Consider the following 21,969-nt stretch of genomic DNA (forward strand, 5'->3'; position numbering starts at 1 on the left):
CTTAAAATCTAATTAATCCAGATTGCATCCAATGAGCATACTATAAATAATTTAGAAGAACGGGTAATACTTGGGAGCTTCATTAGAAATTACAGCTCTGCACTACTCACTCTCCAGGAACAGAAAAGCTATTTAAGATGGTAGAATGCAAACTATTCATAACAACGCAAACAAGCCAAGCTGTAATTAACATTAGCAATTGAATGTACTGCATAATGCATGACCCAGTCCAATAGCTAAGGAGGACAGTCATTCTCTTTAAAAATATACATGTTACCTTCCAACTCTGTTTATTGTTTATATACTGCTTTCCCACCTCCCAAGTAATGCAAGTTTTATAATACTATATTAAGTAATTAACACTAAATAGAAAATACAAATAATCTGATTATTTATTTATAGACTCCAAGTGTTTTTTGAAAGTTGATGATTCTGGATATACTTTGAATTTTGTTATATCTACATAAAGAGTAATTATATCAACAACAAAAATTATACTTTTGACATCAAAGAATGTATTGTAGGGCTGGGGTTCTGGCTCAGTGGTAGCGCACTTGTGTGGCATGTGTGAGGCACTGGGTTTGATTCTCAGCACCACATATAAATAAATAAAATAAAAGTCCATTAACAACTAAAAAATATTTTTAAAAAAATGTATTGTAAAGTATCTAATATTTCATAAAATTTATATAATTTTACATACAATTTATCTTACTTTTTTATTATACAAAAATAAGCCTTGGTTTTTAGTTTTGGGTTTGGAATGTAAATAATAAGAGTAACTAAGAAAAGATAAAAACAATGGTTTATCTTCATGCATTTGGAAATAAGTTTCTCTACAACACAAAGTGACTCAATTTGATATTTGTTCTCTGACTTTAAGTGAAATAATCTATGTAAAAAATGTAGGGTGACATCTGGCTTGATTATTACAGAGAAAAGAAGAAGAGATAGAGGGAATAGAAAGAAAAGGCAGCACGTTTAGGGGAATAACTAAGTCCCCATGAGACGGAGCAAAATCTCCTGGAGACTCTTAGAGACAGATTTTCAAAAGGGAAGATTGGGCGGAGGGTGGAGCTGCTAGAGTGCTGCCTAGCATATGCAGAGCCTTGGGTTTGATTCCCAGAACTAGAAAGAAAGAAAGAAAGAAAGAAAGAAAGAAAGAAAGAAAGAAAGAAAGAAAGAAAGAAAGAAAGAAAGAAAGAAAGAGAAAAGAAAGAAAAAAAAGGAAAGGGGAAAAAAAGTAGAGAGGGAGATTACGATTCTGCAATAGATTAAAACAAACATTTTACTTACCTCAATAGTCAAGGGAGTAGATGAGATCACAGAATATACAAACTGAAGCAAAACTGTTTTTTTTTGTTGTTGTTGCTGTTGTTGTTTTGTAGGGAAGGGGAAGTTCTGTCCCTATATAAGACAAATATCATCTGCATATCTGTAGACAAGAATTATTCTGCATCACTATAAATTATCCACAACTGTAAAACATCTCTTATAGAATCTGGTTCAGATTACCTAGAAAAGTGTGCTACATAGACACTGAGCACTTTTCCACTGAAGCACCCATTTTACCTACATTGTTCCCACCACAGACAGGCTAGTGAGTGGGCCTTATCAGGATACTGTGTTGCATCTGCTGCCCTCTTTCCTGCCTGTCTTCCTGAACCTCTTGGCTGAGCTCTCAGCAGGTGGTCAATGCAGAAGTGAGCAGGTGTGACACTGAGGGAGTCTTGTCTGCCTGCCCCATGACACCAAGATGATGGGCACGTGCCTGCAGGGTATGAAGCCTCCCACAGAGACTATCCAAAATCTGCCAGGAGCTGTTGGGGTTCCTTTGGCTCACAGATATTTGCACAATTCCAGATGGCACATCAGGAGAGTTCAGGACTGGTCACTTTAGTGAAAGATAATTTTAATTTCTTTACATATCAGTCTCTCCAAGGAGGGTACCATGCTGCTCCTCCCAGAATAGCATCTTCAGCCTGAATAAAGAAACTTAAAGACTTGATGTGAGTGTATAGAGGATGTTAGCAGCAATGTACCATTACATATGCATAGTGGAGCTATGGACTCTGTGGATTGTAATTTATGAAATAATCACACTGATGCAGTCTACATGATTCAGACTCACAAAGATCAGTAACTCCATTCCCCCAGGGAATTAGTACTTCTTTATAAGAGTGTAGTGACTGAGAAGTCACAATGTTATAAAGAAGTATCTTCTTTATCACATATGAATGTTTACAGTTGTGGATAACTTATAGTGATGCAGAGTAATTCTTATCTATGGATATGCAGATGATAACTGTCTTATATAGGGACAGCACTTCCCCTTCCCCACAAAACAACAACAAAACAGTTTTGCTTCAGTTTGCACATTCTGTGATCTCATCTACTCCCTTGACTAATGAGGTAAGTAAAATGTTTTATATCTATAGCAGAATCATAATCCCCTTCCCTACTCTTTTTATTCTTTTTTCTTTCTTTCTTTCTTTTTTTTTTTTTTGAAGTACTTTGGATAAAGAAGTATCTTCTTTATCACATTGTGACTTCTCAGTCGCAGCACTCTGAAGACATAGAATAGGATTTTAACAAAACAATCAAAATTATTAATTCTCATGATTTTAAAGTGAAGGGAGAACGATGGTATGAAAATTGTGCTTTGCTTATTTTTTCCAATTCTGAGCTGATAAATGTTTGACACAAGTTGAAAACAATACCTTTGGAAACCTGCAGTGTCTTTATAAGAAGATCACTTTACATATGCAGCTATAGGGCTAGAAAGATTTCAGAGATCCTTACAACAGAAACTCTTGTGTTCTAAATAGATAGTACATTGCGAGCAGAAATTTACCACACAAACATTTGTTTAAATGATACTAAAACCACCATGTACATAAACCAACTCAATAAAACCATTGAGGTAAGAAGTGTAAAGTGGCCACTCTTTTTATGGTGGTTGGTCAGGGTCATAGTGACATGGACATGATTTGGTTTGCAAGAGTAAGTAGCTATTATGAAAAACATTTTATAGACTCTTATAGTTTAGATGTGAGGTGTCTCTCAAAAGCTCATGTGTGAGACAATGCTAGAAGGTTTAAAGGAGAAATGATTGGGTATTATAGCCTTAACCTAATCAGTAAATTAATAAGTAATTAATCCCTTGATAAGGATTACCTAATAGAGTGTAGCTCAAGGAGGCAGGATCATTGGGAGTGTGCCTTTGAGGTATATATTTTGTCCTTGTGATGGAGTAGTCTCTCTCTCTCTCTCTCTCTGCTTCCTGGTGGTCATGTCCTGAGCTGCTTTCCCCCACCGCAGTCTTCCACCATGCTGTTCTCCCTCACTTTGGCCCCAGAACAAATGGACAGCTATCTATGGACTGAGACCTGAAACCATGAGCAACAAAATAAATCTTTCCTTTTCTCCTTGTTCTTGTAAAGTCTTTTGGTCGCAGTGACAAAAAAAAAGTCGACTGAAACATATCAAACATAAAATAAAAGTTCTCTACAAGTACTTGTGAGATATTGAATTAAGAAAGATAATTTGGAAAACATGGGGAAGAAAATGTTTATACATTGGAGGGGCAGCTTCATGTTGCCAAGTAACTATTTCACTTCATGTGCCCTCCCCTGAGGTAGACAAGCAACGCCCTGACAGAGAACATGCAGAGACTCAGCAGTCCTGGAGTCTTTCTAGTCATTTTATTGGACCAACAAGTTTATGGATGCACAAAATTATTACTAGTATTTAAAACTGAGATAGAATAGGAGAAATAAAAGACAGGTAGAGGAGACACATAAAGGAAGGACAAGGTAATTTAATCTGAGTTTTCACATAGACTATTGGGCCTGTGACTCCCCAAACTATTCTCTGTCCCTGGTCTGTTACTCCCAAATTTCTTAAATCCTAAATACATAAATCTTAACATTACCATAAATTAATCCATTTATGAGAATTAACCTGTGCACTGTTAGTTAACATACCAATAAAAAGATTAAGAGAAATATGACGTTTTAAAAAAATCTATAATCTGCAGAAATTTCCAGCATTATTTATTGGTCCAATAATGAAGACCATGTCAGCCTAAGGATCCTGATAATATACAGATTACCTAAACACTCTGGTAATCAACAGACTTGACATCTCTAAATACATTCCCCTATCCTCCTCCCACCAAGATTTCTTTAATAGGTGAGCCAGGAACCCTCCAGACACATCCCCCACTCTTGAGATGGTTCACATCCTCCCTTGAATATGTATTCTTTGCTTTCCTAAATAAGTCTTTATGCTGAAATTCTTTTTTCAAAATACATGTCAAGGACCCCACTTGTCCTAAGTCAGGTTCCCTGCTTCTCTGGCAATTCTTCACTACCTTCTTCCACAGTTCTCTCTCTTCTCTGATGATAAAGCCATACTTGCAAGATGTCTTGAAGGCAAAGCTCTTGCTGGCATGCCCTTTTTGCCACAGAAGAAGAGTTGTCTCCAACAAAGGGTCCAGTGAGTTCTTTGAGAGAAGGGGAACTCTACTCAAGACCAGCAGGGTTCTTCGCATAAGTGATGGAAAGGAATTCGGCATGCACAAGTCAGAGTCACAGACATTGTTTAGGAAACTTGATACATGTTTAAGGGAGAAGAAGGATCATCATAAGAAAGAATCACCTTTGGGGGGTAAAGCAAAGAATACTCATTCAAGGGACAATGTGGGCCATCTGAATGATAGGTTTAGTTTGAAGGGTTCCTGGATCTTCTTTTAAAGTAAATTTAGAGAGGGGTGGGTAGAGAAAAGTATATAGGAATGATATCAGTACACTGATCTCAGAACAGTTTTTGATGGTCTTGCCAGTCTCTCAATCTTTAGGCCAGTGTGGTCTTCATTATTTGATCAATATATATACTACTAGAAATAATGATCAATATATAATATTAGAAAGTCCTCTTAATTATAGGTTCTTCAAGATATTTTATGTGTCTTTGCTTATAATATTTATTTGGGGTGCGGTTAATTACCAGTGTGCAGGCAAACATACAGATTTCCCAGGGATTGGAATTATTTGCAGGAGAGATTGGTATCGGGAATGACATGCCTGGAAATGTATGCAGAACTTTTGAATTAAAACCTTATTCCCTTTTCCTTCCTTTATTTCCTTTCTACCTATTTCTTATTTCTTCTGCCCTACCTCATTCTCACCCCATGAGGATCTGCGTATTTTACCTATTGCAGTGAGTTATAATTGCCTTCTTCTATTTCCATATAGTTCTTCATGAATTGAAGTTCTGCTAAGTACAAATTATAGAGATGAGTGCTCCAGGGTATAAAATAATGAACTCCATTACACATGTCCTGTTCACCCCCCACCAACAATATTTTTTGAAGAGTACATGAATTGTTGATGGAAGAAACCTGGTTTAACTCTAATATACAATTTGAGCTAGATCTGATATTAGCTGATATGAAATGACAGGTGTCAGAAATGTAACAAAATTAAATTCAACAGAAGAAATGTATTTTTCCTACTAATTGGGAAATGCCAGACTTTTCAATGTCAGTGGCAGAATACTTCTATCAAGGTCCAAAAGAGGCAGCAACCAGGAGAACAAAAGCAGTTTCTAGGAGTACTGGGAGGATCACTAACCTTGTCTAACCTTGACCAGCTGGGTGGGTTTCCATGCTATCAGAAAAATCAGATAAATGTAGAACTGCAAAGGGAATAAGACCCTTTAGTGGGACTTCTTGCATGAGCAAAACAGAGACACTGCACTGACCCAGAGTGTCAAATTGACTCTGAACAAACAAGGGGGCAAGTTTCATTTTTGTGTAAGAGTGGTAGTGTTAGGTAGGAGTTCAGGGACACCAAGATGGAAGAGACAGGATATAAGAAAGAGGCTGCTAGGGCTGGGATTGTGGCTCAGCGGTAGAGCACTCATCTCGCACGTGTAGGACCCTGGGTTCGATCCTTAGCGCCACATTAAAAAAAAATAATAAATGAGTGAAATAAAGGTATTGTATCCAACTATAAAAATAAAATAAAGAAAGAGGATACTGGAGGATAAGGAGAGGAGTGCTGTTCTTGTTTACAGTAAATCCCATTACCATCACAACTCCTGCCACCAAGGACTAATCACCACGATAACTCCTTCCACAGGTTCAAATTTCAAAATGATCAACTGGGGTTAATTAGGTTTTCTAAAGTAACCAGTGTGGAGAAAAATGGAAAATATTCTAATCGGGTATTATAAGGTAACCAATGGGAGCCAATGGGATAAGGTCTTCAGTTGGGTCTATATCCCGGAAAAGAACACCCAGCAACTCAGAATACAAGACTCAAATTTCCAGACATTGGGGCCTTGAACCCCTCTCTCTCTCTCCCTACCCCCAGCTCTGTTCTACCTAATGGAATGCTATCTCCACCTTTAATAAATCTGTACTTTGCCTATTACTTCTGTGTGTCTTGCTCAGTTCCAAAGACCTGGACTTGCTGGACATCCTAATATTAACAGTAGGGGTGGGCTAGAGTTTAGGAATGTTGACTGATTTTAGGTGACCTAAGGCATTTTCAACCTGGCCCTGGGAATGTGTCATTTTGATGGCTCCTCAATGGTATTTTATCCTGTATGTTGTTTGACCTTGGACAGCTATACTGAGGTATCCTGGTCTTAATAATGCAGTCTGTTTTTTGAGACCAGTAAGACTGAGAGTGAATGAGTACGAGGTTAGGAAAAGGCCCACGTCATGCTGTTTATATCTAATAAGCCTGTAGGAAAGCAGGGAAAAGCACATACTCTCTTTTAATGGCCACCAGGCTGTGAGTTAAGGCCCAGGAGTACATTTACCCTTTTCAGGGGAGCCTGTCTCATAACCACACACACACATACACACACACACACACACAGGAGTGATGACACCCAAATGGCAAAGAGAGTATAGTGGCAAGCTGCTTTCCTTGACACAAGGAAAAAAAGGTATTGTTTCCAGTACCCTCTATCCAACAAAAATGACTAAGCCTCAGTAAGCCAACAGGACTTGGGTTGTTTCACTTTGAGGTTATCCCCACCCCTCTCTTCCCTGCTCAGTGTCAGGGTAGTTATTGACAGTCTCTCAGTCAATGGACAGGATTGACCTATTTAGGAACTGTATTAAAACACCCTCCCCAGAGCAAAGTCAAAAATTTCTCTGTACTTCCAGTATTTTGAAAAAGTCTCCATTCGCAGGTTATTGTGGCTATTTGATTAAATGCAGAGATTAGCATTAAAGGAGTTGAATAAAGGGAAATAAACCCTGCCTTCAGCATATTAACAAAATGATAGATAGATAGATAGATAGATAGATAGATATTCTTTTAAGTACATTGGAGCTGCTCATCACTTGAGTTGGGGTAAATAAAGCCTGGCCAGGATTTTTAAAGGGAATGCTAGGAGAGAAGATGATAATAGGAAACTATTTATTAAAACTTTATATATTCCTGAATATCAGAAAAGCTTGATTTGGTAGGTGCAAAACAGTTCCCAAGAGCAGGAGAGATGGAGGAGGTGATGAGGCACTAGTCACTTACTCCTGACTGAATAGGAGTCCCTACATAAGCAAGAAGTAAAAGCAAAACTTGTCTTGTAAACTGCTTGAGGTTTGAAGGCAATCTCTACACAGATATGCTTGGCAAAGAGTGTAAGATAAATGACACAAAGAATTGAAAGAAATCTTACAGATAACTGGCAGGTCACTAAATCATTCTGATCAGGGTGACCCCTGGAAAGTCAGGCTTAAAAAGAAAAACAAACATTTTTAAAAATGAAAATAAGTGAGCAGAAATCATAGCTACACAATGCAGGGAATATAACATTTGTAGAATTTGTCCTGAAAAGTATCTGTGATACTGTAAAACATATATTTGGTCTTCCTCCCTGTTCCCTGGCTCCTGAAATGGCTTGACTTCTCCAAAGTGATAGATTTATTTTTTGATGCTGAAGAATTGACTGACTGCTGTCAGCCATGAGGTAGCTTTAGAATGGGGGCAGTCTGCTATTTCCAGGCAGGGTTCCAGTGTTGGGATTTTCAGACCCATCTCCCAACATTTTGGGAAGGAGAAAGAGGCCTCTGAGTAACTGAGCATATGGAGATTTTTAGAAAGTGTTGCTCCCAGATAAAGCATGGAAGTTCTATAATCTCCCATACCTTATCCTACACATGTCTTCATCTGAACTCTGTTTAGTATTCTCTAACACGCAAGTGTTTCTCTGAGTCCTGTGAGCTACTCCAGCTAATTAGCTAAACTGAAGGAGGAGAACTTAGGAACCCCGATTTATAGCTGCTTGGTCAAAACATTCATAAAATAAACTTGCAATTGGCATTTAAATTATAAGGAGGAATATGTAAGCAACTGAGTCTTCAAACTGTGTACCATGAGGGAACTACACCATTAACAGACCAAATATGTCTGTATCTTTCTACAATAAATTCACAAGCTACATCAATTTTTTTTTTTTTTGCTTTTACTGGTACATTATAGTTATACATAATATTTGGGTTTATTTTGACACAATCATACATGCATGAACTATAATTTACTCCATTACAATTTCTTGGTGCCCCCTCATTTCACTTCCCCCTTTTCCCTTCCCCTATTTCTCTTCCTCTACTGTGCTAGTCTTATTTGTGCTCACTTATTTATTTGTTTGTAATTGATGCTTTATAGATACACATAAGGGTAGAATTCACTGTGGTATATTTGCACATGCTCATAGCATAGTTTGGTCAAATTCAGTCATTTCCTCCCCCATCCCTCTTCTCTATTCAGTCATTTCCTCCCCCATCCTCTCTCTCAATCTCCTTCTAATCTACTGATCAATTTTATTTGCTGCAATTTACCCAGTACTCGTGGGTCACTTGGTAGCCATAAGACAAGCAATCACAGTTTCTTTTATTCCATTCTTAATTACTAATATCTCTTAATACTCAATTCACACATCATATTTCATATAATGATACATAGATACAAAAAGGCAAAAAAAGGGTTAAGGCAGCCATAGGTTTCAAAGAGGCTGCAGGGAGCAAAGGTTGAGAGCCACCAGAGATGCAAAAGAGTCACAGCAGGTAGTCAGGTAAGATTACAATTAAGTCCCAGAATTTGTTCCGGGCACCAAGCTGTGAAAGCATGGAACTTATTCTAGGCCAGGATCCCCAGGGCAGGCACTGTTGAAGTGTCAAGCAGGGAAATCCAGCTGAGCTGAAGCTCTGGGGACAATCATGTCTTCCCTGTCGACCTCAGGAGGCATTCACCAGATTGTTGGATGATCCATCTGTGTGTATGTTCCGCCATATCATGGTTCTAGGTATCTCTACTTTGTGTGTTTCAGGTAAGTGGGTTACCTATGGTGAGACTGATGTGCTGGTGGGCCTAGTTTTTCTTTTGTGAGTTTGATAACCTTGTGCATCCAAGTACTTTTTATTTAATTTGGCCATTTTTGTTAACAATTTACAGCTGCTTTACAAAATGGAGTAGAGATAGACACAGCCTGAAAACCACTCTTCAATACAGAGAAGGGCATAACCTGCTTTCTATGCTATTGGTTTTGGCCCTATCTCCACTATTTACCTGGAAGTGGTTGCAGAACAGAATGAAACGAGAGGACCCCCACCACTACTGTAGAATTAATTTCTTAATTAGTCGTAGAAAGAAATCACTACTTGTACTTGTGAAGCCACACAAGTGCTCTATGTTGTCAGTAGGGGAAACTGAGTTTGGTTAGTTTGTTCTTATGTCAACAGAGTACCCAAAATAAATAAGCAAAAATTAGAAAAACAAACCCAGAAACCTGGGAAAGAAAACAAATTCAGGGTAGGTAAAGACTCTGACATCAGTGTTATCACAGAATATTATCTAAATACTCAGTTCTCAAATTAAAATGTTATGAGATATATAAAGAAACAGAAAAAAAATAGATAATGTCCCATGGGGTAAATACAAGTCAGTAAGTAGAAGTCTTGTTTCTGAAGGTCAACTAAGAGGGACTCCAAGATTGTGTTGGGGATAAAATCTTTAGTCTTTGTTGGGTATTAAAGTAGAATGACCTTGGTAGTAAAGTCCTTATAAAACCTATGAAGAAACCCATATGCTCAGTTGGCTAGCAATCTGTCCTGTATAATTGCCCCTGTTCATAGGCCCTGCAACACTCCATTCTGCCACCACCAAGTGCATAAGAAATAAAATGTTTCAACCCTCTCCATTGAGTCTCCCATATTCTTTCTTTGGGATCAGAAAGAAGCAGTCTGGGACCTTTGCAGCCCTGGGTTTGGACATCTTGAGATGGCTTAGGTGTTAAAATCAATAGATAAAGATTTTAAGTCAATTTGTGCACACCTATGCAAAGAATGTATACCATGCAAACCACATCTACACATTTTTTAAAAAAATGATAATATCTGACCAAATAGAAAAATCAATAAAGACATAGATAAATAGGAACTGGTAGAGATTCCGGAGTTGGAAAGAATAATAACTACAATAAAAAATTACTACTGATGTCACCATCCTGTGTCCCCAAATTACTGATAGCCTGTTGGCCTGTAGTTCTGACTGCTTAGGATGTTGCTTGCTCTGTGAGAGGTACCAGTAATCATGTGCTTCCAACTGCAGACTATCCAATTATCACCTACCAAAAGAATTCCAGAAAGGCTTGATCTGATTCAGGCACCATGTTGGTACTTCACACGGCCTTTGGATTCATTATAATCTCAGTATAATGATGAAAAACACACCCAACAAGTAAGAATCCGAACAAACCACAAACAAACAAAAAATCTTCATATATTCTTAATACAAAGTAGATCACAGGAAAATCACTTATCTCAAAGTTGAAACAAATAAGCAGATACAGATAATAGCAACATATCACAACAAAAACATACAAGCTTGATATCTCCTGGGAGCCAGTACCAAATAGGAAAGCCTGTAGTAAATTAGAAATTTCTATTGGCTCAGTGTAAAGAAGTCTGAGAATTAAAACTCGAGATATACCCAGTCATTGGGTCTCCTATGCTTTGTGAGTTTTATCTACAGGTGTTCAACCACGTTCTCAGAGTCACTATCAGAGAAAATCCACTTCATGCTTCTGGCAAGATGTTATGGTTTGGATGTGAGGTGTCCCCCAAGAGCTCATGTGTGAGAAAATGCAAGAAGATTCCAAGGAGAAATGATTGGGTTGTAAGAGTCTTAACCCAATCACTGAGTTAATCCCCTGATAGGAATTAACTGAGTGGTAACTGAAATGGTAGAGTGTGGGGCATGGCTTTGGGTATATATTTGTATCTGGAGAGTGGAGTCGCTTTCTCTGCTTCTTGATCACCATAATGTGAGAAGTTTCCCTTTACCATTGGCTGCTGCTGTGATGTTCAGCCTCACCTCAAGCCCTGAGGATTGGAGCTGGCTTTCTATGGACTAAGACTTTTAAACCATGAGTCCTCAAATAAACTTTTCCTCTTCTATAATTGTGCTGGTTGGGTCCTTTAGTCACAGCCGTAAGAAAACTGACTAAAACACAGGGAAACGGGGAAAGAAAACACTTTAAAATATACCATGACATATTGTTCGTTTCAACAAGGTCTTCCTTCAGGAGGAACCAACCAGAATCTAGCCTTATGGGGTTTTATCAGAGCCTCACTGACCTCAGAGAAAAGAAATAGCCAATTCCAGTCCCTTGTAGCCATTCTGTCCCACTTAAGGAATGAGGGTCTGAGAAACACATGTGAGTTCACAGAGTGAGGCACAGCTCTATGGATTGCTTCAGCTCTCTCTCACTTTACCACATCATGAAAGGCTATTTATAGCAGTTCCTTTTATCTACCACATCATGTATGACATCAAGAAAAAAATAGAAAGTATACTAAAAGGATAAAAGACACATTTTGATAAGACAGAAGCAGCATTAGAAGCAACCATAAAAGGGACGTTGGAATGAACAGACTGAGAACATAATTAACATGATTAACTTGCTTAGCCCTCTAATAAAGTAAACAGCATGCAAAAACAGAACAGATAGGAAATGCAAACAGAATAGAAGAGAATCAAAGAAATATTTTAAGCAATAATGACAAAATTTTCTTCAAATTAATGTCATCTACCAAACCATAAATCAAAGAAGCTCATAGAACAGCAAACAGAATTGAAAAAGGGAAAGCAAAGTAAACACAAACTTTACCTAAGCATATTCTTATATAACTACAAAGCTAAAAAAAAAAAATCCTGGAAGAAGCATACTGCTTTTAATGGGTTGTTGAATTCAATTTTCCAGTGTACTAGTCAGCTTTCCATCACTATAACAAAATACCTGAGAAAATAAATTTATAAAAAGAATATACAGTTTGAAAGCTTCCATCTGGTCCTTGATGTTTTGTTGTTTGGAAGTTTGTGATTACAGATTAACCTCCTTACTAGTTACAATGAAAATTTTCTATTTTTTCATAATTCAATCTTAGTAGATTTTATGTTTCTAGAAGTGTATCTATTTCTTCTAGTTAATTCAAGAAGTTGGCAATATAATTACCCATAGTATTCCCTTTCCATTCTTTCTATTTCTGTGGCATTGCTTGTAATTTCCCTTCTTTAATCTGTGATTTCAATTATTTGAATATTCTCTTATTTTTAACTTAGTCTAGTTGAGACTTTGTCAAACTTGATCTTCTTTGAAAACTGGATCTGAGTTTTGTTAATTATTTTTTCTATTCTATTTGAGTTATTTCTGTTCTAATTATTTATTATTTCCTTCTACTAGCTTTGGGTATAAATTTTTGCATTTTGTTTGTTTTCTCTAGTTTCTTAAGCTATAAAATTAGATTATTGACTTCAGATTTTATTTTTAATGGATTATTTTTTAGAGCAATTTTAGGTTTAGAGCAAAAGGGACAGAGATTTTTTTCATGCACTTCCTATTTCTACACATGCATAATTTCACTCATTATCTATGTCCACTGTTGGAGTGGTACATTCATTACAATTGATAAATCTATATTGACACATCATTATTACCCAAAGTTCATAGTAGGCATTAGGATTTACTACTGTATGTCATATATTCTATGGGGTTGATCTATATTTACTAGTGCACTATTATCAAAATACTTAACACTGCTCTAAAAATCCTCTTTGCTTTACCCATTTGTCCTTCCCTTGAATCTACTAACCTCTGGCAGCCACTGAGTTTTTCCTAACATCTTCAGTTTTTCCTGTCCCAGAATGTCATATAGTTGGAATTACAGAGTATATGATACTTACAGACTGGCCGCTTTCTCTTGGAAGTATGCATTTAAATTTCCTGTATGTCTTTTCATGGCTTGATCATTTATATTTGGTGTTGAATAAGATTACAATATCAAGAAGTACTCCAATTTGTTTATCCATTTGCCTACTGAAGGACATGTTGATTGATTCCAAGTTTTGTTAATCATGGATAAAGCTGCTATGACCATTTTTGTACAGGATTTATTTGTGTAGATAAGTTTTGTTTTTCTATGGTATTGGTTGTAATGTTTCCTCTTTATGTTCAGTTTTTCAAGAAATTACCAAACTCTCTTCCAAAGCATCTGGCTGTGTCACTAACAATGAATGAGAATTTCTGTTGCTCCATGTATTTCCTTGCTAACGTTTGATGTTGTAAGTGATCTGGATTTTGGCTAGTCTCGTGTGTGTAATAATAACTCTTTATTTTCATTTTCATTTTCCTGAAGACACACAAAGTGAATTTAAAGTTTCTCTGTGTCTTTACCTGAATTGATGGATAACTTGTTGGTTTGTTTTTGTGTGTGTGTGTTCAATAATATCCAATTGTCTGAATGTACCTTAGTTTATATATTCATTACATACTTAAGGACATCTTGATGGCTTCCAAGTTTTGGCAGTTATGAATAATGGGTCTATGTCCATTTGTGTACAGGTTTTATGTGTACATAATTTTTTTATTCTTTTGGATAAATACCAAAGAGTTTGATTGCTGGCAAAAATTTGTTTTATAAGAACTGTAAAACTGGGATCCTAATTAGAATAAGATATGCTCCATGTTTACATACATATATCAAAATAGGTTCTACTAACATGTAAAACTAAAAAGAACAAATTAAAAAGAAAGAAAGAAAGAAAGAAACTGTGACATTGTCTTCCAAAATGGCTGCATTTCATCTAGCAATGGAAGAGAATCTCTGTTGCTGTACATCCTCATCAGCATCTTGGGATGTCAAGTATTCTGGATTTTGCCTATTTTAAAAGGTGTGTGTGTGTGTGTGTGTGTGTTTACTTGCTTTAATTTGCAGTTTACTAATAACATATGATGTTGGGCATCTTTTCATGATCATTTGACATCTATATTTTTTTTCCCAGTGAAGTATCTGTTATGGTATTTGACCGATTTTATTAAATTGGAGTTATTGTTTTTCTTATTGTTGGGTCTTAAGGGTTCTTTATCATGAATCTTTTTATCCTTGTCTTTTAATTCTTTTATTATTGTCTTTTTCAGGATAGAAAAAAATAATTTTAATAAAGACCATGTTATCAAATTTTTAAAATGTATCATTCCTTTGGTATTGTATCTAAAAAGTCATCACCAAACCCAATGAAATCTAGATTTTTCTCCCTTATCATTTTGTGTGTGTTTTATAATTTTGCAATTTACATTTATGGCTTTGATCAATTTAGAGATAAATTTTGTGAAGGATATAAATTCTGTTTCTATACTTTTTTTTTTTTTTGCACATGAATTTCAGTTATTCCAGTTAAATCATTTTTTTCAAGAAACCATCTTTTCTGGCTAGGCTTGGTGGTGCATGTCTTTAATCCTAGTGACTCAGGAGACTGAGACAAGAGAATTGCAAGTTTAATGCCAGCCTGGGCAACTTAATGAGACCCTGTCTCAAAATTAAATATCAAAAGGGCTGGGCTGTATCTCAGTGGTAGAGTGCCCCTGGGTTCATTTCTAAGTACTGAAGAAAAGAAAAGAAACTGCTTTCTATGATATCTGGCCTTTTTTTTTTTTTTTTAATAAAATAGCAGTTGCCTATATTTATGTGTATCTATTTCTACCCTCTCTATTCTGTTCCATTAGTCTCTTTGTGTATTCTTTCAACAATACAACATTATTTTTGTTACTCTGGCTTCATAGTAAGTCTTAAAGTCAGGTTGTGGCATTCCTCCAACATTCTGCATTTAGCATTTGGATTGTTCCAGTTTTTTTCACATCTCAATACAGATTTTAGAATACATTTTCCAATATCCACAATAAAATCTTGTGGGATTTTAATTTGGATTTCATTGAATCTGTAGATCAAATTGAGAAGAACTGACATCTTGTCAGTATTGAGTATTTTTATCCATGAACATAGGATATTTCTCCATTTATTCATTTTCTTTGATTTCTTTCATTAGAGTTTTGTAGTTCTCCTCATATAATTCTCATACATACCTTATTAGATTAATACTCAAAAGACAGTGCTAATGTAAATGGCATTGTTTTAAATTTCAGGTTTCACTTGTTGCTGATATAGAAAAAAATGACTTATATTTTAACCCTGTCTTAAATGAAGTGACTGACTTGACCCTATATCTTGCAACCAGGCTATAATTCTTTATCAATTGCAGTAGTTTTTGTTGATTCTTATTTCTATTTTCTAAATAGAAAATTATGTCATCTGCAAAAATACACTTACACTTTTCCCCTTCCTAAACAACATATCTTTTTTTCATGTCTTTATACATGTACTTTGTGGGGTTTTTTTTTTGCATTACAATTCTTATTACACATATATACAACATTTTTTTCATATCTCTGTTTGTACATAAAGTATGTTGACACCAATTCAAGTCTTCATACATGTACTTCATACATGTCCATCACATTCCACCATCCTTGGTAATCCCCTGCCTCCTCCCTTTCCCTCCCTCCCCTCTTCCCTATCTAGAATTCATCTATTCCTCCCATGTTCCCCCCTCCCTACTCCATTATGAGTCAGCCTCCTTATATCAGAGAAAACATTCAGCATTTTTTTTTTTTGGAATTGGCTAACTTCACTTAGCATTATCTTCTCCAATGCCATCCATTTACCTGCAAATGCCATGATTTTCTTCTCTTTTATTGTTGAGTAAAATTCCATTGTGTATATATGCCACATTTTTTTAATCCATTCATCCACTGAAGGGCATCTAGGTTGGCTCCACAATTTAACTATTGTGAATTGTGCTGCTATAAACATTGATGTGGCTGTGTCCCTGTAGTATGCTGTTTTTAAGTCCTTTGGGTATAGGCTGAGGAAAGGGATAACTGGATCAAATGGTGGTTCCATTCCCAAATATCCAAGGAATCTCCATACTGCTTTCCATATTAGCTGCACCAATTTGCAGTCCCACCAGTAATGTATGTATCCCCCATATCCTCACCAATACTTATTGTTTTTTGTCTTGGAGCACTAATCTCTAGGGTACATAAAAAACTCAAAAAGCTAAGCACTGAAAAAACAAATAACCCAATCAACAAATGGGCCAAGGACCTGGACAGACACTTCTCAGAAGAATATATACAATCGATCAACAAATATATGAAAAAATGTTCATCATCTCTAGCAATCAGAGAAATGCAAATCAAGACTACTCTAAGATACACCTCACTCCAGTCAGAATGGCAGCTATTATCAATATATCTTTTATTTCATTTTCTTATCTTTTTTTATTAGTTAAATTAGTTGAATTCCTAGTATAATGTTGAAAAGCAGTGATGAGGAGATATTCTTGCCTTCTTTCTGATTTTAGTGTCACAGCATCTAATTTCTCACCAGTAAATACAATGGTAGCTTTCAGGTTTTTGTAGATATTAGTTATCAACATGCAGAAATTACCTTTATTCCTATTTTTTGAGGGTTTTTATTGTGAAAAGATTTTGGATTTTGTCAAGTGCTTTTTCTCCATCTTTTTATATGATTATGTCACTTGTAGGCAGTTTATCATTAGATATTTTTTTTATAAAAACCTATCCAGTTACTCAATCTATGTCTAGAGTTTAATCCATTTACATTTAAAGTAATTGTTGAAAAATAAAAACATACTATTACCATTATGTTTGTTGTTTCTATTTTGTTGTCCTCTTGCTCCTCTTTTTCTATTGTGTTCTATTGTGAGTTAAAAAAAAAGTTTTTTGATAGTGATATGTATCCTTTTAAAAAAACATTTTGCCACATTTACATATTTATCATATTTAAAATAATTGACAATATGGATAATTTCCTGTATAATCTTGATGTGGATATCACATAAGAAAATTAACATTAATTGAAGAACTCCATTTGTGTTGTTACAACAAAATACCTCAGACTGGGTAATTTATAAACAACAGATTTTTTTTTCCTAACAGTTCTGGAGACGGAGAAATTCTAAATCAAGGCACTGGCAGGCTTGGTGTCTGGTGAAGGCCTCTTTCTCATAGATGGCTATTTTGATTTCTTTTTCTTTTGAATAACTTCTTTTGATATTTTCTTTGATTACCATGAGGCTTACATAAAGCACCTGATAGTTGTAACTGTCTACTTTAAGCTAATGACAGCTTCAATTGTCTACAAAAACTATTTATTTTTGCCTCTTCCCATCATATACTTTGTTACCAATGCCACAAACTACATCTTCATATATCATATAACCATTGACATGGATTTATATATTGTTAATTTTGGTCATTTATATTCTATGCACAACATTAAAATAATGTAGGGTAGTATATTCATCCACATACTTACACTTAGTTGAAGGCTTCATCTTTTCTTATGAGTTTTATTCTCTATCACTCTTTCATCTTAGCTTGAAGGACTCAATTTAATATGTCTTATAAAGCAAGTTTAACAATAATAAGCTCCCTCAACTTTCATTTATCTGTAAAACCCTTAATTCTTCCTTTGTTGTTGAATGATAGCCTTTCTAGATATAGAATTTTTGATTGGCTTTTTACTTTCAGAACTTTGAGTATGTTATCCCATTCCTTCTGGTTTCAGAAATCCATCAATAATATCATAGTCTCTTGTATGCATGAGATACTTTGCTGCCTTCAAGATTGAGTTTCAAACTTTGTACACATTGATTATAATGTGTCCCAGTGTGTTTATCTTTTTTGGAATTCTTTAAACTTTTTGAATTTGTATGTCTATTTCTCTTCTTAGATATAGGATATTTCTAGCCATAATTTCTTCAAATATGCTTTTTGAACCTTTTTCTATGTCTTCTTCAGAATTCCCAATTGCATATATTGGTTTACTTTGTAATATCCCTTTAGTCCCTCAAGTTCTCTTCCCTTTTCTTATTTTTTTCCTGCTCTCACTTGATGTCTTCAAGTCTCCTGATTCTTCTATGTGATCAGAATCTGCTATTGAATCAAGTCTAGTGAATTTTTAAGTTCTGATATTTTATTTTTCAGCTCCATAATTTCTATTTGTTTCTCTTTGTTGATAGTCTTATTATGTTACTGCATGGTTTTCCTTCTCTTTTTTTTCTTTGAATATCTTTATGACAGTTATTTTGAGTTCTTTGGTAGATAATCTTGGATATGCCCATCTTTAGGGTCATTTTCTAAAGTTTAATACTGTCCTTTGATTGGACCATGCTTCCTTCTCTGTTTCTTTGTGGGTCTTATAAACTTATACTGAGATTTGGGTATTTAAAATTAACCTCCTCTCCCCAAAACACATTTTCACTTCATGTGTAGTAAAACTTTCAGCAATCAGCCTAGCTAGAGTTTTTAGGATCTTCTCCAAATTTTGTTTCCTCCAGTGACTGCCTATGGAACTTCAGTTCTGAAACACTTTATGCTTGCCTGTTTCTAGTGGCTTCTAAATTATGCCACCAGTCCTCCAAGTCAGACAAAACTGAAACCATTCCCTCTCGACATGCAAGAATGTTGGACAGATGATCTATTATTTTGTTTCCAACCCAGAGGAGGAGCTTCTTTATGAGGGGCTGTTCCTTCTGATTGCACATTATAGGGAGTGAGGCATGGGTGGTCACAGAAAATTTCCTTTCACTGGAATCCTTTTTGGCATTTACATGGGTAAGACTGCTGTAGTTTTTAGTGTCCAGAGTTCTTACAAAGGTATGCTGGTCCATATATCACTGTTAATGCAGTGTCTCTGTGAGTAAGCAGGGTCTGAAGATTTCTAGTCTGTTACGTTGCTGATATCACTCCCATAGAGTGTTTAACAAATCCAAACCTATCAAAATTTCCAGATTTCTTTCTGGTTATTCAATTACAAATGTAGCATAAATTAGGTAAAACAAAAAACCAATTAATACAACATCATGTCATTCCTTAGGTCCTGAGGGTATAGGACTGCATTCTCCTCTCTAGCTTTCAAAGTTACCATCTCCTTTTTTTAATATAAAATATCTATAATTTTTTAGTTTTGCTTAATGGGAAGAATATGGAAACATATATCTACTGCATCTTTTTACAAGTCTCATTTCTACATTTCATTGAAATAAAACAGAAAAACCAGGATGATCATTTTCTAACCTTTTTCTTTTCTGGGTTATTAGTCATGCACAGGTGTGCTTAAATCTGGTAGAGGTATAAAGCATGTACACTTCAGTCTTTATTTCATTACTCAATTGCCCACCACTCCATCTGCATCAAAATTAAGTCCAGAAATTCAAAACATTTTTGGTTAGTGTCCTTTCCCAGTTGTTATCACTGAACTAATGGGAAAAAAAATCATGCCAGGTATCATATATTTCTGACATCACCCTGGATTTCATCATTTTTTTCATAATTGCCCATAGCATTTTTCTAGGAAGAATGGGTAATCTACTTTCTGTATGGGACCACACAAATTTAGAGCATTAAAGACCTATGTCCAGTGCTATGGCTGTGGCTTAGTGGTAGCACATTTGCCTGGCATGAGTGAGGCACTGGATTTGATTCTCAGCACAGCATATAATTAAATAAAATAAAGGTTTATCAACAACTAAAAAATATATTAAAGAAAAAGACCCATGTCTAAAACTTCACAGACACATTCAAAGTATATTAAGATGACATGGTATTTTTCAGGGTCAAGGTTCCAATAAGCTGTGTTCTTGTGTATTTTAAGTGGTACATATGTTTTAGCCATGTCAGACACTATGTAAATACTGTATGAACAGGTCCTGCAAAGGTCCCATGGGGGAGAGTCTTTATTGTCAGGGGAGGCTGAAGGAGGTAGATTTGCCCGAAGTTTCCCAGGTAGTAGTCTATATGACCCTAACTCTTCAACGGAAAACTCACAGGCTTCTCATTAGAGAACATATCCCCTGAATCCAAAGACAGCAAGTACATATCCTTTAGTAGCCTTACTCTTTAAGGTTAAGCTCATTCTTCTTTTATAGAAACCAAATTCACTCTACTTTTTTTTTTAAGTACAATTTTGTATAATTCAGGCAAGAAATTATACAGAGACTTCTGTTATCTGCCATTCCACTTTCACATAGTTTCAGTTATTAGAATGTCATCTGTAAACAGTATTAAAAATAACAATCCTTAAGACACAAATATAAATCCTTAAGACACAATAGTGGTTACTTGGAACCCCAATTAAAAATTGGTCTGTTTTATACTCTTCCAATAAACACCAGCAGAATAGAAGACTAGACCAAATAAATTCTTTTTCAGATCCAAGTTAATAAAAATTCTGTTTTCAATTGAAAATGCTGACATCACAGTAGCACAAGGTATCAAAGAAGGAATCTACTTTCTGTGGCAGGTGGTATGTTGAATGGCCACTGTAACCTGTCTTTCTAAATTGCACAAGAAAAAAAAAACAATTTTCTTTGTAAATACACGTCATTTCCTAGTCAAAATATATTCTAGGAATAAATTAATTATTGTTGTAAAGTGTAATTTCATCTCACTCAGAAACCATCTGGAAATTTCAAGAGAAACAAACAAAATTTCCTAGAGTTGGTTGACTTGCTTTATTGAATGAAACCAGCTATTTTTACTCACAGTAAGATTAAGTAATCAGTGTTCAATTTTCAATATAACACTTGTATTTTCACCTAATATTTTCATATTAAAACAAAAGTTCTTTTCTTGCACTATTTTTCTTTTTATAAAATGCTTCAGAAAACAATGTATATATTGCAAAATCTAAAAGCCTGAAGAAAACAAACCAACTTGATGCGGTTGTAGTAGGTGTCTCCTTATTTTTCAAAGCATATTTCATTCTCTCACAGTTAACAATGGAATATATTTTGAGAAAAGTGTTGTTAAGCATTTAATCTTTATGTGAACATTATAGAGCAAATGTTATAATTTGTCCCCTTAAATTCATGCTGAAATTTAATCCTACTGTGAGGTATGAAGAGGGAAGGACCTTTGGAAGGAGATTAGGATTAGATAACATCATTAGGGTATAGCCCCCACTGATTAAATTTTGGTGGCTTTAAAAGAAGAGAGAGAGACCACAGGACATAGACACACATGGACCTGTACACCTTGTGTTGCCATGTGATATCCTGTATTTTTCCCAGCAAACCAGGACCAAATAAGGCACCTTGAATTTGAACCTCCAGAACCATGAACCAAAACAAACCACTTTCTTTTATAAAGTAGCCTGCCTCAGGAATCTTATTATCATAACAAAAAATGAAAAATATTGTATGCTTTAGATGGCTATGATGTCACTAGTTTATATAACCTTAAGGAACCATGTGGTCCATTCACTGACTATAATGTTACAATGTAATTCATGACTGTCTACACACACACACACACCCACACACACAAAAGAAAAATCTATTGAATTTTAAGTGTTTTCACTTCACAGATGAATTTTTGCAATAGCAGAATTTCTAAAATAAATCTCGAGAACCGAGTGCTTCAAAATAAATGTGGTATATAAATAACTCCATGGTAACTTTTATTCTGGGGCAAGAAGGGAGTGTAGTGAAGGAGCAAAAGCAATGCAGGCAATGCAGGGGCTGG

Source organism: Marmota marmota, unplaced genomic scaffold (genome assembly GCF_001458135.2).
Source record: "Marmota marmota marmota unplaced genomic scaffold, marMar, whole genome shotgun sequence".
Taxonomy (NCBI): Eukaryota; Metazoa; Chordata; class Mammalia; order Rodentia; family Sciuridae; genus Marmota; species Marmota marmota.